This window comes from Megalobrama amblycephala, linkage group LG9 (assembly GCF_018812025.1).
Source record: "Megalobrama amblycephala isolate DHTTF-2021 linkage group LG9, ASM1881202v1, whole genome shotgun sequence".
NCBI lineage: Eukaryota > Metazoa > Chordata > Actinopteri > Cypriniformes > Xenocyprididae > Megalobrama > Megalobrama amblycephala.
In genome coordinates, this window is record NC_063052.1 from 31,546,364 (window position 1) to 31,563,686 (window position 17,323).

At 37.5% G+C, this 17,323-nt stretch overlaps 1 protein-coding gene across 15 annotated transcripts in view; it reads right to left on the reverse strand.

The window, feature by feature from the left end:
* LOC125275669 (POU domain, class 2, transcription factor 2) overlaps positions 1 to 17,323 on the reverse strand; it is a 70,350-nt gene that overhangs the window by 19,496 nt on the left and 33,531 nt on the right. For 2 of the 15 annotated variants that reach the window (XM_048202837.1, XM_048202835.1), the window contains exon 1: positions 5,065 to 5,399. The exons of 12 other annotated variants lie outside the window; for them this stretch is intronic. The gene's annotated coding sequence lies outside the window, so the exon portion shown is untranslated. Of the gene's footprint in view, positions 1 to 776; positions 1,336 to 5,064; positions 5,400 to 17,323 lie in introns of those variants that run through there. One more of the 15 variants, XM_048202836.1, reaches the window with a different exon arrangement.

The window sequence follows — 17,323 nt, forward strand, 5'->3', positions numbered from 1 at the left end:
AGCAGGGATGGAGGGGCATGTCCCATCCTGCACGGCATCATTCATATAGACACACACTCACGTACACACACAAGCAAACACAAACACACCCGCAATAGCTGTTAATGCGGGCAGGAGAAGATTTCATCCCGCGAGAGCACGTGTTGCACTTCGCAGGAGGATAACAGCTTTTCTCTTTCTTACTCGTGCTGAAATTGATGGCCACATCAGACCATCTACACAGCCATTTCCAACAGCAAATTGATTTCCCTGTCCGGTTCACTTATTGTTAAATTAGTTCATATTACACGGCTAGAGCGTGCATGCTGAACATAAAAACTATTATAAAGACTCTTTTTATGGAAGCAATCATGTCAATCAGCAAAAGGCAAAATGAAAACAACACTGTAAACAACATTTTAGCCATTTTAGAAAACGTGCCACAGCATCAAGATGTAAACATACAGTTTGAAAAAGTAATAGGCATTCATGTTAATCAATTAACAGTTATTATACAAACATATTTGCTAAATTTAAATGAATTTTATCCAAATAAATTTCAGCAACTAATACATTTAACATCATACAATTAGATGTTAGTTTGACTTTTAACAAATCTCATCACTAAAATATCTCATTAAAAATGATCAGAACTTAAATGTATAAATGTAATTTACACTACGAATAACCACACACAGAAAGCAAATTATAAACCTGATATTACTGTAATATTCAAATAAGGTGCATTTTAGTAGCGTGTGATGTGTTTCTTGCAGGTCGGTGTGTTTCTGACTCACCGTAATGTTTTTAGCTCAACTCTGCTTGTCCTCTGATCACTCGGTGAGAACAGCTCCTTCAATCTATATGCCACTATGACGACCGTGGGCGCTTTTTTTGGTGTTTCACAAATTTCACTTGCTTTAGTCATAGAAGGCAAAGTCAAATTAAAGCCACTTTCCAACCGAGGCAAACGAAACCTCCATCCTCCGCCACCCACCGCATTCGAGTGAGTTACTAAATTAGGATGAATTACTCATTGATATTGATAGTCAAATGAGTGGAAATGAAAGAAAAAAGATTGGTCACCTGCTTCCAGACAGTCACACTGGTGAGGTGAACTAGAGATCGTAAGCACAGTGCAAATCACAGTCAAAGTGCCACCGAGTTGTTTTTTCATGATGCAAAGCCACGAAAGGCCTAGAGGGGAGAATGTGACGTGCCGGTTGCATAAAACTGTCTCGCACTTCCTTCATCTGTGTGTTCGACTCGAGACCCTTCACTCTTAAAAATAACCGTCCAGGAAGCTTTTTAAGATCCAACAAGAACTTCTCATTCTCAGATTCTTTAGAAAGCCATTAATGATCTGGTGCTTTAAAAAACTAAGAAAGCAAAATCTGAACTTTTATGATCTACACTCCAACCCAAGTTGGGTTAAATATGGACAAATCCAGGGTTTAGGGTTAAATGTTTGACCCACCTGCTGGGCAGTTTTATTGAACTAAAATGACAATATGGCTAGCTTCAAATAAACCCAAAACAGGTTGGAAATTAAAAATCAGACACATAATTACTAGAGTCAACGGTAATAATCAAGGGGTTAACATTTATTAATAAGCAATTTAATAAATGTTCATTTCCGACCTATTTTGGGTTCATTTTAAGCAAGCGATATAGTCATTTTTAAACAATAGTTAAGTTAAATAAAACTACCCAAGAGATTAGGCCAAACATTTAACCCAACCTCTGGGTTTGTCCATTTTTAACCCAACTTGGGTTATTTTTAACCCAGCATTTTTTGGAGTGTATAATAAACCATAAAGCCACTCAAGAAACCTACACAGCAAAGGCATGTTTGATAAAAAATACATGGTCCAATAAGGCTGTAATAAATTACACATCAAAAGTAAATATCGAGAAACTAACTAACTTTATGTACACTATAAAAAATGCTGGGTTAAAAACAACTCAAGTTGGGTTGAAAATAGACAAACCCAGCGATTAGTTTTTATTTAACCCAACAATTGTTTAAAAATTACTACATGTCTGGCTTAAAATGAACCCAAAACAGGTTGGAAATTAAAAATCAGACACATAATTACTAGAGGCAACAATAATAATCAAAAGGTGAACATTTATTAATAAGCAATTTAATTCGAATAATTCGTTATTATACATTAAACTTATTAATAAATGTTAATTTCCAACATATTCTGGGTTCATTTTAAACAGGCAATACAGTCATTTTTAAACAATAGTTGAGTTAAATAAAACTCAAACATTTAACCCAACCGCTGGGTTTGACCATTTTCAACCCAACTTGGGCTATTTTTAACCCAGCATTTTTTAGAGTGTGTAATAAACCATAAAGCCACTCAAGAAACCTACACAGCAAAAGCATGTTTGATAAAAAATACATGGTCCAATAAGGCTGTAATAAATTACACATCAAAAGTAAATATCGAGAAACTAACTTAACTTTATGTACACTATAAAAAATGCTGGGTTAAAAACAACTCAAGTTGGGTTGAAAATAGACAAACCCAGCGATTAGTTTTTATTTAACCCAACAATTGTTTAAAAATTACTACATGTCTGGCTTAAAATGAACCCAAAACAGGTTGGAAATTAAAAATCAGACACATAATTACTAGAGGCAACAATAATAATCAAAAGGTGAACATTTATTAATAAGCAATTTAATTCGAATAATTCGTTATTATTCATTAAACTTATTAATAAATGTTAATTTCCAACATATTCTGGGTTCATTTTAAACAAGCAATACAGTAATTTTTAAACAATAGTTGAGTTAAATAAAACTCAAACATTTAACCCAACAGCTGGGTTTGACCATTTTCAACCCAACTTGGGCTATTTTTAACCCAGCATTTTTTAGAGTGTAGATGTACGATAAAAAAAGGGGGCCTAATGTACTGTTGAAGGAATCGTCCATATTGATTTTGAATTACGCATTGTTTTGTGATGTGTTTAAGGGTTAAAGGAAGTGTCTGTAAACTTAACAGATAATGTCCTGGCAGAAAATCACCAGTACCTTTTCCGTTTGCTTTCCTACAGTGCCTTACTCTGCACCTTCATATAATAACAGTTTGGTAGCACTTTATTTTACAGTCCTGTCCCACATGTACATACTATGTACTTATTATAGTAATTGCAATAACTGGGTAAAAACTGCTAACCCTGAACCGACCTCTAAACCTAACCTTAACCCATGCAGTTACCTTATATTACCAGTACTTTCCTACGTAACTACACTGTTAGTCCAAACAAGAGCACGTACTGTAAAATAAAGCTATGGTACTCCATTAAAGTATATTTGATGAACATCATTTTAGTCCACAATTATGATGACTGAACATTTTGTTGGATAAAATACATTTTTACATTTATCTTCAGAATTGTATGTGACACTTAAAAAAGGAGGGAAATAATTTCCTTTCAAATATTTACTGTGTAGAATAACTGGCATTTGTACAGCTCTTTCAAAGATTGTGGTATATTTCAGTAATGACTGACCTTTATATTCAAATGACAAAATAAACATGACTAACTAACCAAAACCCTCACGAAGGCCAACTGGAAATATCATTCCGATGAGACTATTTTGATGATATACAAAATAGTGTGAAAAACGTTGAGGTTGATTCACATGCCATTGCTTCTCTGTCAGTATTACCCACAAACCTCTGTGCTGTGTGAGTCAGTCTAGTGTCACTTCGTTTCCTGTTCAAATGTGTGGCCTTCCACTCACTCTCATCTCTCTCTCTCTCTCTCTCTCTCTCTCTCACACACACACACTAACGATAAAGTGAGAGATATTCTTGGAAAAACTCAATCAATCAGCACCGGTCACATCATATTAAAGGGTATAAGGCTGACTGTCATGTTCTTAGACTGAGAGCCTTTGAAAGCTCTTATATTTAAATAATCTTTTTTTTTTAATGCACATATTAAAATTGGAATGCACATAAAATACCTTTAACACACTTTAAGTCACTTTTGATAAAACCATCAGCCAAATACATGTATTTAAATAAACATCATTGTAATATGATTTTGCATATGAAATAAGTTAAATTCGATTAAATTTAGATTTCAATTATAGCTTTATGCATGTTATTTTGACCAACTAAATCTATAATAAAAATATTTTCACTTTAATAATCGATGCGGCATGTCGCTTGCATAAATTTCATTTCGTAAGGGTCACCGAACCTTTTTTTAGTTAATTATTACAAAAAAAATTTAAAAAAATATTTAAGGTAATAAAATGCTCTGCATATGATTAATAACAATATTCAAATAAATAAAACATTATTTCACATTATACACAATAAAACACTTTAGCTACAAATAAAAGGTTAATTTTTTATGCTGCTATTAAAATAGTCTAACACAAAGGCAAACACTGCATATATTGCCCTAATTACAACTTAATTAAAACCATCTGTAAATCATCACGTGAACATCTTTTTAAAAAAAATAGTACGGCGCACAGTAAACCCACACACAAACAAAACCAACACCCTCTCAGTCGCTCACTTCACCATATCTCCTCCCACATTCAAATCTAAAAGCTCCTCTTTTTTTATGACAATATCTGGCTTCTCCATCTCTAGCTGCTTATTTTAACTGTCATATTTGTGCTATTGGGTTGTGGTTTATTTATTTGTAATCCAATGTGACTGCCCAATATCTGCTTGTTGGTTATAGAGTGACCTTGAGTATACTATATAAATAAAACATATACTTCACTGATTTTTCATACTCTTCGCCTCACCTCTCATAGATTCTTACATAAGAAAAGTGTACACATTGTTTACACTGCACCAACATACATTACACCTCATATACAAACACACACACACACACGCTGATATTCAAGTCTCTTGCATTCCTCTAGAGATTTGCCCCTGACATTTCATTACTTTAGGCCTCAGTCCAGTTAGTTTTGATGTCCTCTCATTAGCAGAGTCTGTTAGCGAAGGCGAAGCTAATTAACCTTGCGGCCCCCTCTCGAGAGATCATTAGAGGGAAGGAAAGCGAGAGAGAAAGACACTGACTTACCTGGAATTCAGACATTTCGCCATAGCCGCCATTTTATAAATAAACCACAGCCTTCTGTCTGCTTCTGTCTGAGCCCCTCAGGTTTATCAGTGTGCCAGACTTCAGTCCACCTCACAGCACCTTAACGAGCTGGCCAATCACTGCTCTCGCTGAAGAATTTATGCAAATTGCTGAGTAAATATAATTTGAATATTCAATTCCATTCTCAACACAAGGCTATTGATTCAAACTTCTAACATGAAAAGTGCTCAGCTGTGCCAGTTCAACTAATTGTCACATGAAAGAATGAATGAGATAAGGGTTCATACAGTCACTCTCTCCTCATTTCCCTCCCACATTTTCTCTCCACCCCCAAACACTGGTATATTCACCCCCTACACTTCCTCTGACATCTGTGAGCACGGCTAAGAGTGAACAACACACACACGAAAAAGGAAAAAGTTATTATCAAGAGACAGATCAGGTAAAATAGGTGGTTATTCTTTGTTGTTTTGTTGTGGGCAGTAATTAAGGCTGTTTGAAGTGGTGTAACTAAACGTTGAGAAAGGAGGCAGAAAGAGAGAGAGAGAGAGAGAGAGAGAGAGAGAGAGAAAGAAAGAGGGAGAGACACTCACAGCTCTAGTCAGCATAAGAAAGTGCTGGGGTGGCTGGAAAGTGCTCATCACAAGAACGAAAAACAAGTGTATATCATTTTCGTTCTTCACACGCATTTCTTTTCCACTGCTCGTTCTCGGTGCACTAAAATTAATACATCTGCCCAGCGAAAATGAAACTGAAATAGCGCGAATAAACCGCAAGAGGGCAGCGGTAGCTTTAATAATCATGCAGGAAACCAGCTTCACGAGCGGCTTTACAGATCAAACGAGCGATTTCCTGTGATTTTTCGACTTTAACTTTTTTGTCATATTTATTTTACATGAATTAAACTGATTAATAAAGCTTCTATTAAGTGTAAACGGATTTTTAAACTTAAAAGGGAGACTAATAGGCTATTAAACCTGCACGAGACTCTTCACAGGTCTAAGGGACGTTTCCCTCAGATATTTCCACCTTTTAACTTTTTCATCGTCATGTTTATTTTACATAAGTTTAATTCCCGTGTAGGCTAAATAGGTCCTACTTCTGAGTTCTGTGAATTAAAACTAAATCAGTCTCACGCTGGACGAGCGCCTTTACAGACGTGCAAATGAACGATATTATAAGACGTTTACTAGTTTAACTTCTTCCGTCCATTTTAATTTTACGGGTTTTATCACGTCTAGTTTAGATTTATATTTGAAAAGCTGATCTTTTTTTCCAGAGTAAATTGTGTTTATGTCGTTCCGTGACTTATAAGTAACTTATATTAAGAGTTCTAGGCATTACGCGATTTAAATATTAATAGATATTATTTGGGATGGACGTAAAACGATGCTCTGAGGGACAGACGTAGCCTGTACAGTCCGTTCAATATGCTGTACACGTCTAATTTTCAAAACAGTTTTTTTTTTTTGTCACAGAGAAATGGCTTTCCAATTTTGTAAAGGCTTATTTCAATGTTGTATCACGTAAATAAATAACACTCAACAGAACAACACATTAAACTTCTATTCTTCACAAATATGGTGTCTGAATTGTCCTTGACAAAATATTCATTTATTATGTATGCATTACATAGTACAAATACTACTACAAATTTTACAAGTGTAGTGAGAAAATGTTTGAAACATTGGGTTTTTTCTGTTACACTAACAATTTAACCATGCAACATCCAAGCTATACAACCATCAATCACCTACTTGCATTTGTTTTGAAAATATATACACACACATTCACACATACACAGACTCCTCACACACACACACACACACACACAGGACAGTTGATGCGTCCTCTAGCATAAGCCTTTTACCCCAGCGCTCATAATGGATCTGTCTTCTGAATATGTGTGTGTGTAATGCTCAGGGTCACGGTCAGGGGTTTAGCAAGTTTTTGGGCCCCCTTTTATGTACCCCCCAAGCTCTTCAGTAACGCCTGTCAGGGCCGTGACAGACGGCGTGTGGGTGTGTGTGTGTCCATGCGAGGGACTGAAAGAGGGATGCTGGGTGGCGTGTGTTAGGGTCAAGGGTCACTCCGCTGCACACCCTCCTTCATCCCCCCTCCCCCTGGTCTTGCCCCCCTTGACCTTTGGGGAGGCCAGTGAGGGGTACGTCTGCCTCGAAGGAACAGGAGGCGGGGTCTCTCGCAGGGACAGCTCTATAAATAACGGTGGCCTGAGGATCATAGACTAGTTGCGTTGCCTCAATTAGTTTTGATGTAATTAGGTGCCAAAAAATGGGTACGCAAACATATTTATGTAAATTTTTTTTTTTGCTACAGCATGCTTTTGATATTAAAACTGACATGCAGGAGGAAAAAGGCATAAAAGTTTTTTTTTTTTTTTTTTTTTTTTTTTTTTACTGATTTAAACCTTAAATTTACTTTTGTTAGTGTTGCCCAATCCAAGTTATAATAATATTTTATTTAGGATTTTTTATTTAATCATTAAGATTAATTATGACAACATAAATACTATTTTTGTCTTGGATAAAATCAATTAATTTTAAATGTTACCACTTTAACCCCATTTTGTAGTTTTACATTTTGCCATACAAACAAACAAAATGTATATGAAAATGAAAGTCTATAGGGTTAATCATTTAACAGACTTCCATTGTAAGTGCAAAACTGCCCAACACATTATTAATTTGTGTTAACAAGGTGAAGGAAGTGTCAAAAACATTTTCGGTGGTAATCAGGAGCATACCACAAAGAAACACCGTCCATGGTGCTTTATCCAGGAATGCTCCTGTAATCCAAACTAATGCAATACCAAAACAACAAATGCAGGTCTCTAAAGATGTAGTGCAAACACACACACACACACACCTTCCATACTTCAAGCACAGCCGTGACTCCCCCTCGTCTCAAGGAGAGATGCAGAGGCAGGTTAGGGTGTTAAATCTTATCGGCTGTTGACCTGATTTAAAGACAATGGAGCAGAACAATGGAGGGTACAGGTTTAAAAGTAGACATCTCTCGCACTTTCTCTCTCTCTCTCTTCCTAACCGAAATATACTAATAAAGTTGCATCATGTTCTGCTCAGTTTTTGTATTCAAGATTCAATTCAGACATGGTGCATTTTAATAATACATTTAGTTACATCATATATACTATATGTGTGTGTGCATTATATATATATTATATATACGCACACACACATATACAACACATTTTTACAACAAAAATGACAAAACTTTATGGTAACTCTAGGCCCCGGTCGTTCAGTATATTTCCTTCTCCCTCTCCCTCTCTCTCTCTCTCGGTACAGCGTGCAGCAGTGCTGGTCAGCTGCGGTCATGACATCACTGGACAGCACAGCTCTCCAATAGGACACCTAGCCACGTTGCCAGGCAACAGCAGTGAAAGACCTGCATGTGTGTGTGTATATGTGTGTGTGTGTGAGTGTGTATGTGATAATCAAACTAAAAACCTGAATGTTCTGTGTTCGAGTAATAAGTTGGTTTGGTTTTTGTTTGGACAAACAAATTTGCTCTCTAACCTGTTACATTTAAATATCATTACACAATTCAAACAAAGACGCACCGTAATTTCTGACTGCCATAATGTAATTTAAATATATCATGTAGTGGACAACATGCATTTTAGTGAACTAAAAAATGATGTTTTTTGGTTCTTACAAAAAAAAATATATATATATTGTTTTTTAATGCACTTTTAAGAGGCTTTTCAGCTCTTATGAATCTACTGGGGTTTATTTGTATTAGTGTATTGTGTGTGTTTACGGGCAGCATGTTGGGAGTATTTTCTTGGCCTCTAGCTGCGGTTGTATGTTTCAAGTGCATCTTAGCCGCACGCGTTTCTAAAAGCGGATTTACGTAAATATATTTGTGCTCGAGTATGCGCAAGCCTCTCCGGCGGTGGGCATTTTGTATTTGTGTGTGTACGTGAGCGTCTCTCGGTTGGTATTTTGTATTATTGTGTGTGTGCGCCTCTGCGCCTGCCGTCTCAGGAGTGTATATTATATCCGATACAGTACCTCTTTCGCGCACCACATATTTCTGGGCCGATCGATACCTCTGACTCCCTACAAGACAATAATCGCTCCTCTCCCCCCCTCCCCTGTATGGCTACCATTATTACCACCCTCCCCGGGGGAACGCACAAAACAGGGAGGGAGGCCGACGTTTCTACCCTTCCTCCATCCCTCTGTCCGTCCACCCCGACCCTCTGTCCTTCTATTATTTCACCCTGACAGGAGGTGTCAGAGATGGAGGGATGAAGTGGACGACGGGAAAAATAAAAAAATAAAAAAGTGGCAGCAACCGAATTAAGATATGAGTAAACGCAGGAGGACAGACAAAGAGAGGAGAAGAAAAGTGAGTGCAGGTGCATTGTGATTGTACAATAAAAGGAGGAAATGACAGGAGAAGGCAACGAAGATTTACACAGCTGTCTCCTAATAAAGGATAAGAGGGAAGGCTCAGACGTGGAGAGAGGCAGCGTATAATTATGACCCTCAAAAGCGCAAAATTCAGAGAATTCTAAATCATACGGCAAGTTCAAAGAGCGCACTGAATCCGACATGTCTGCGAATCCCATTTGGGGGACGGTGTCCGTCCGTGACAGAATCTACTAAGCAACTAAACAGCATGATGTATGTGTTATGGGGGACAGCAGATTGCTTGGTGTATAGGTTTATCGATTGCACTGGACTTAAATTGGCTCTCAATTAAAGAGAACACTTATTTGACCTCTTCCTCGCCGCCTGCGCCGCACGTCTTTCTTTCTTTTCTTTTCTTTCCTCACCTGCACATCCATCTCTCTCTCTTGCTCTAAGGCTACGACCTCAAACCTGTTCCGGCCTGCTCAAACCCGGCAGCCGGTCCCTCCGCATGCCTCTTTCATTTCGAATGGATCCTGCAGAATCTTTCACCCGCTATCAATCCGGTTAAAACTGCCGAAATGAATTATTAAGTTTATTTATTCAAACACTATTAATAATATAAGCAGACACAACACCTCGACTCGAGGCGGATGGGGAGAAGTGCGTGAAAAGGGAGAGAAAAGGTGTTGTACGTAGTAGTAGTAGTAGTTGGAGGGCTAAAAAAGGTGGAGGGAGAGGAGAAGGGAGGGTTAGGAAATTGGTCTGGCTAGCGGAACAGCTTTTCACCCCTCTATCCCCCCTCCACCACCACCCTCCCCTTCTCTCCCCCATTCTGCTTTGTATTCTGTGGAGATGACAGGGAGAAAGCTTTATTGCTCCGAGTTGGTATCGATCGGGGCCCCTCTCGGAGGGCGCTCAGACCTGCACATATTGAAGGCACTTTTGCAACGCCGGCTTCCTCCCCCCTTTCCTCTCGTTTCTTCTTCTTCTTCTTCTTCTCTCTTTCTTGTTTTGCTTCGCTTTCCCTCACGCACTCTTTCTTGCATCGTTTATGCGGCCTGGGGATTTAAAAATCACAGTTTCGAGGCGCTTCGAGAACTGGGTTGTATTTACCCGAGTGCGGCAGGGAGTCGAATCAACAGCGGGCCTCGCAATTCAAACATGGATGAAAACACACAAACTTACAGATCTCTTATTCCCTCGTCCTCAGCCTAATTTCTTCATTCCTGTCTCTTTTATCGCCTCGCGCACTTGGCTAAGCGCTATTTTTGATGTGGGCTCAACAAATGTCAGCGTTCCTGTGAAGGGAGGTGAAAAAGTGACAAAAGGGAGAGAAATCGACAGAAAGATACATGCTTTTTTTGCTCTTGGAGGATCGAAGGCCGTTTTGTAAGGTAGTTGCGCTGTTGTCGGCTAGCGCGGTGATGCTAACAGCACCTCGGCATCTGAAAACATAGAAAGGCTGTGTGGAAATAGACTGACCGACAATTCCCCTGAAGAAGGGAGGGAGGGAAAAGAGAGGGATAGTTGGGTGGATGAAGGCCCCCTCTACCCTTCGCTCGTGCCCTTGGGCAAGGTTTTTCACCCATGGTTCCCTGGGGTGTGTTCAACCTCTTCTCCTTCTTCTGTCTTTCTTTCGTCCATTTCGGCCACGGCACCTGCGCTTCTTTCGAGAGCCATTACGGGTTATTTAACAAAACTCCATTTTGAATCGTGAGGCTCATGGCCACATTCATTGTCGGACGGCATCCTAAGCTCTGGCTGAAAAAGGTGGCCACTCTGCTGTCTAATTTTACCTCGCCCTCTCCATCAGCCTACCTTTCCACCGCCTCAGTGCCACTTATGTTCACTCACCAAATGACACACACAAACACCCCCATCTCCCCCCATCCATCCATCGCTCGCTCGCTCTCTTTGTTGCTACGTCGTCGGCTATATGGTCGTCAAGCATGGCAATTTTGCCAAAATCACAGTGAGTGTGTGTATTCGAAGGGGAAATGGCAAGATATGTGTTTCTGTGTTAAAGATGTTGAAAGGGGAGTGCGTGTGTGCTCAATGTGGCTTAAAAGTACTTTGTGAAGTCACCTTTTGATTTGTAGTGTGTTAGGGAACTGCACTTTCTGTCAAAAGGAGCAAACAGAACTGAAATAGATCTTATTGTGGATTTAAAAATAAAGGGCCAGAATAAAATAAAGAAATAAAATCATAAAAATGTATAAAATGAATGCTACTGATACCAACTTTTTCAAAAACTTAAGAACAGGCAAAATTCTCACTATCATGAACTAAAATTATTTAGAAGTCTTTTCTATGAGTTATGAAATTTGCTTAGCTCATTTGTTAATTTATATCCTTATTTTAAAAGTTCTAAGCCTTAAAAAAATGTCTTATCAAAGTTACAGTAAGAACTATATCAGATCTTTCTAAAGCTGTATATGATGTGGATGTAACGAAAGCATGTTACATCAACATACAATATGGATGTTTTTGTATGGTGCCTTTTAAAGTATATACATACATTTTATATATATATATATATATATATATATATATATATATACATATATATATATATATATATATATATATATATATATATATATATATATATATATATATATATATATATTTTTTTTTTTTTTTTTTTTTTTTTTTTTTTTTAAGTGTAAACTTAAGTTTAAAAATGTGTTATATCTCAATGAAAATAAAAAAAACTATGCAAAAAAAAAAACCATATTAATCTGATTATTTAAAAAAAACTAATATAGTATAATTATCTATATAAAAATTTAAAATATATTAAATGGTGGTTTAAATATATATATATATATATATATATATATATATATATATATATGTTTTTTTTTGTTTTTGTTTTTTTTTACAGTGTAACCTAAGTTTAAAATGATTTATATCTCAGTGAATATAAAAAAAAAAGCATCAATATTATTCTGATTATTTAAAAAAAAAGAGACTAAGAGAATATTTCTGTCACTGCCTGCATGTATGTCTGTGTATGACTATGTATATGTGTGCTGTCTCTTGATTGCTGGGTTGTGGTCGTGCTGGGTGCCAGTGTAGAGAGGTGCTGGGTGAGTGGCACATCACCAGCTGAGAGAAAGAGTGAAAGAGAGAGAAAAATGAGGAAAGGAAGAGAGCTGAGAGGCTTTGGAGAGCGCCGGTCCCCCGGCCGACCGCCATTTCACACTGGTGACCAACACAAATTGGATCAGGCCGTGTTCTCATTGCACCAGCAAAAAATCAGACGCACAAAATGGCTGAATCTCCAGGACCGCAATACTGGACACTGGACCACTGACTAATGAATAGAGGAAGAAATTTGTATCACAAAGTGAACAAATATAAGGAAATAATGTATGTAAAGGCATGTATGTAAAGAAATGACATTAAAGACAATATATTCATGCAACATGCAGAGTGTAGTGACCTACTCCCATAATGTTTTATAATGCAAAAGAATATTTCATATTAGAACAATAGAAAATTGAAATGTAGGTGAGAGGAACTTAATTTTTTTCCTTCATAAGTATTTATGCCCTTTTTTGCCAATATAAAGAGAAAACGGGGAAAGTCAGACATCTAGAAAGCCAGTGTCGCTGATAGACCTGATCGGATTAACCCTAACCTAACATCTCATACTGTGATATTATTGGTTAATATTATTTTTCCCCACCCATGCTGCCCAAGTTACATTAGGTTAATCAAGTCATGCAGTTTCACAGGCAGAGAAAGTAATGACAGATTATAAAAAATATTTTCTTTTAAAAAATACATGCACTGATGAATCGTGCACAGTAAGACCAGGGGGCATTTATTAATAAAGTAAATGGAGACGATATTGATTTAATGTTGTCTTTAACACATGAATGCTATTATATGTAGCATTAACCTGACAAAGAAACAGATTCTCCTGCATGCTTGATGCTCAGAGATCTAAAGAACATTTTTCAAGTTTTGTGCAAAAAAAAAAAAAAGATTTCACGATAGCAATTCAGTTCTGATCGAGTGAACACTTCCATTCAAGCCATCTCTGAATTGTCAACCTCTAAGCAATGACACTGAACATAAAGCAGCTCCATATGTAGATTCATATTCATGCATATGTAGAGTCCTTCGCTTTTAAAGATTTACAAAATCTTGCCTGACAATATTTAGAGGAATGCTGCTTTTGAAAAAGACGTCCTTGCCTTTTCACTAACCTGTGACGTTTGTCATCAGGTGTGAATGTCTGAATGAGTTGGAATCGAGTTTGTCTGAAACCGCCTCTGTAAGAAAATGCTGATAAAAAGTCAAACTGACTGTATTGAGGATGCCAAGCCCACATAATACCCTGTAAAAAGTTGTTTAGCCAAGGTCAATGGTAGATTCATCGCATACTGAACATTATATAGGCCTACGTGTTTGTCATCAACTGAATCAGCACAACGATATATGTACCAACTCTACCAAGCAAGTTGAATTCACTATGTAAAGACATTTATTTACAAGTATGAGGCTTGAAGTTAAAGCAATTTGCTCTAATCAACTACAATGAACTACTAATTAAGTATGATATAAAGACTAAGTTTCTGAAATTTTTAACTCTTAGAATCACATGGAGCAAATGTCAACATGACCTAAATGCATCATTGCGCATATTTGGTAATGCGTATTTGTTTATGCGAGAGCGTGTAGTTGTGGTGCCACGTGTTCGGCGTGTTTACACTGGGAGAGAAGGGCACGTGGGGCGATATCTCACGGCAATCGATGAGAGGGGGAGTGGGGGGGGGAGGAAAAATCGGTAAGGAAAGCAGGTTATCTCTCGTCATTAATGGGGTGGGCCCTGTGTGTGTGTGTATGTGTGTAAGTTGGGGGAAGACCTGGATTCATTGAGAAAAAACACAGACTGTTTGGCATCGGGAGAAAGCAGACAATTATCTGTATTGATTAAAGCCAGCCAGCCAGCAGGCTGAAGACAGAAAACTATGACTAGATCAATAGAGAGAAGGGGAGAGAGAGAGAGACACACACACTGAGAAAGAGAGAGGGAGGACGGCTGCGTGTTTTGTGGGGGTACTGCAAATAGGTTGTGAGTTGGCAGAAAAAAAGCTGAGTGATGCAACAGTTGTACGAAGCAAACGGGACCGGAAAAGACACTGAACACTGGGGTGGACAAAGAAAGGAAAGTGTTTCGTTAAGTCAGTGGAAGGTAAACAAGGAAATGAGAGTTAAAACGATTCTAGCATTTGTCGTCGTTAGCGAACACTAAAAAAAGCTCTGCGAAGAAATCATTAAAAAAAAGTTGCTCTGCTCATTCTATCTATCCTTTTTATATCACTTGAAAAGCATTTGAAAATCAATTCAAACTGTTCAAAAACTCAAAAAAAAAAAAAAAAAAAACTCAAAAAAAAAAAAAAGAGAGAGAGATGCCAACTCAAAACATACTACACAAGCTCAATTTCTCACCTTACCGCCTTCCAAAATGTATTACAAACCATTTGAGCACAGTTCATAATACAATGCAAGTTACTAAATGGCGCTAAGCTGTTGTCTTCTACACTAACTTTTCTCTTCTAGGTCAACTACTGTCATGGCAGAGCAATCTTAGTTAAAGTTATTTAAATTGTTGATAGGTTTATAATAGAGTGCCCCAGGGATGACGCGTTTTTGTAGGCCAACCCGGAAGTTAGCGGCGCACAGGTTCCTTCGGTTGAAAGCCTATGCATTTTTCCCATAGACTTTTGGAAAATCGCAGAAAATAAGCTCTGTGTTTAACAAAGGGTTATGACACTTATAAGTTTTGTCTATCAAGATAATCTTTACAAGTTAACACAACATTTATAGATTTTGAAGCCTAAATAAAGTCGTGAGATATAAAAGGCTAAAAGTAGGCTATAAACGGACTACAGCACACCATGGTCGCGGATCAACGTCGTCACCACCAAGCTTCCTCAAACTATATTTAAAAAAACAACTTTATTTAAAAACATGCTCGCTGATTATGATCTGTGCTGTTATGAATACTCTTCCACTTTTTCATGAGAAATGCTGTCCAAATGTCCCGTTTTTAATGATGACGTCTAAAGTCCCCGCCAAAGGAAGTAGTCCCTTTTAGCAACTTGTTAGCAACCGCCGTTTTTTAGACACAGTAAAAGTTTAAAAAAAATCACAAGTGGGTTATAACTGGTGTGTTTTATGTCATAGATCAAAACGTGAAAGTATTTAGAGGCTTTGTTAACCACAGACCTTATTTCAGGCGATTTAGCAAAAACCCATTCAAAAAACCCATAGACTTTACAGCGTTGGAACCGGAAGTCCTAAAATGCTAACTCGCTTCCGGGTTTTGCCTACAAAAATGCGTCATCCCTGGGGCACTCTATTAGCAACTTGACAAGATAACAACACATTCAGTTTAATAATCACAGCACAGACCAGAGATTTTAAAACTAAGATCAGAGGAAACCCACAAATAGGTGGTAGAAGGTTTGCAGAAAAGTTTGAAGAAAAATTTTATAAAATTGCAAATTATAATAATCATAAATAATATTTAAATAAATACATTGAATTTTTAATTAACCAAAATTATTTTGTTCTATTTACACCCTAAACCTTTATGTTTCTCTTTAGTACTATAAAGGTTGTTAGAAAAAACTACAGTGTAAATGTTTTCAGATAATATAATATTCTGTTTCTCAATATAAATGGGTCGTTACATGACAATACATGCATTTATTTCCTCTATATAAGGGTCTGTGGCATCAAAAAGATCAAAAAAACAAAATCATGTGGCACAATTAAACCTTCGCCAGGAGTTTGACAGGCAATCTTACCAATAATAATGCAGAATCTGCCATTTTGTCCAACAAACAAACCAGACATGAGACATAGACATAGATCGGTGGACTTGAAAAAATGGTGTGTATTGACATCTTGCCAAGTTTGAAACAACATACCTTCTGATGTTCATTCATGTTTATTTTGTGCTATACCTAGTAGGAAGAGATGATCGTTTCAAATACCGCTGAAACTGAGGCACTACAGCAAACTGTCACGACACATTAAAGACCTACAAAACGATATACATTGTTTGAATTTCTTTAAAAAAATCTTGTCTGTTGGCACATTGTCAGTGTCCTCTTTGCTCCGTGATGTATTTTTCACTACGCAAGAACATGATGTGTGGCGTGAGAGCGTCATGGCTTGTTGGACAACAGTAACTGAGGGGGACAGGTCTTTGTGAAGGGTCAATTGTAAATAAAAAAAAATATACAGAAAATATGCACAACTGATTCTTGCAACGTGAGCATTTGTGTACTGGCATAAAATATGTTTTTTCAGCTTTACGCAAGTGCTCCAGACACAATAAGCCTGGTTTGAGTCACACTTAGTATCAATAAAAATGGCAAAAATCCTTGAAACTGCAACTATACTGGAAAGAAATATGATTAACACAAGGTTATCATGCATTCAGCATAAATCACAGCTTGTACTGGACGAAAATTGTAAACCACTGCCGAGGAAACAAATGGACAAAGTGAGAGGTGTGGCTACACGTTGCGGTTATTAGTGACAACATGAAGCCAGATTAACAGACAAGAACTAAAGAAAGATGTGAATGTTTGCGTCTCCCGCTGCAGTTGTGTGCTTTGTACGTTGTGCAAAAATACATCTTTCATGATTAAACTTGAAAGTCAACCCTACTGTGCTAGTGTGTCTAACAAGCCACTTCAAAATCAGCAACCAATCACACACACATAAACAGCTGGACACACATATTCAATTATGGCACACTCGTACATTGTAGTGCACAAGTCTGGCCTGATTACTCTCTC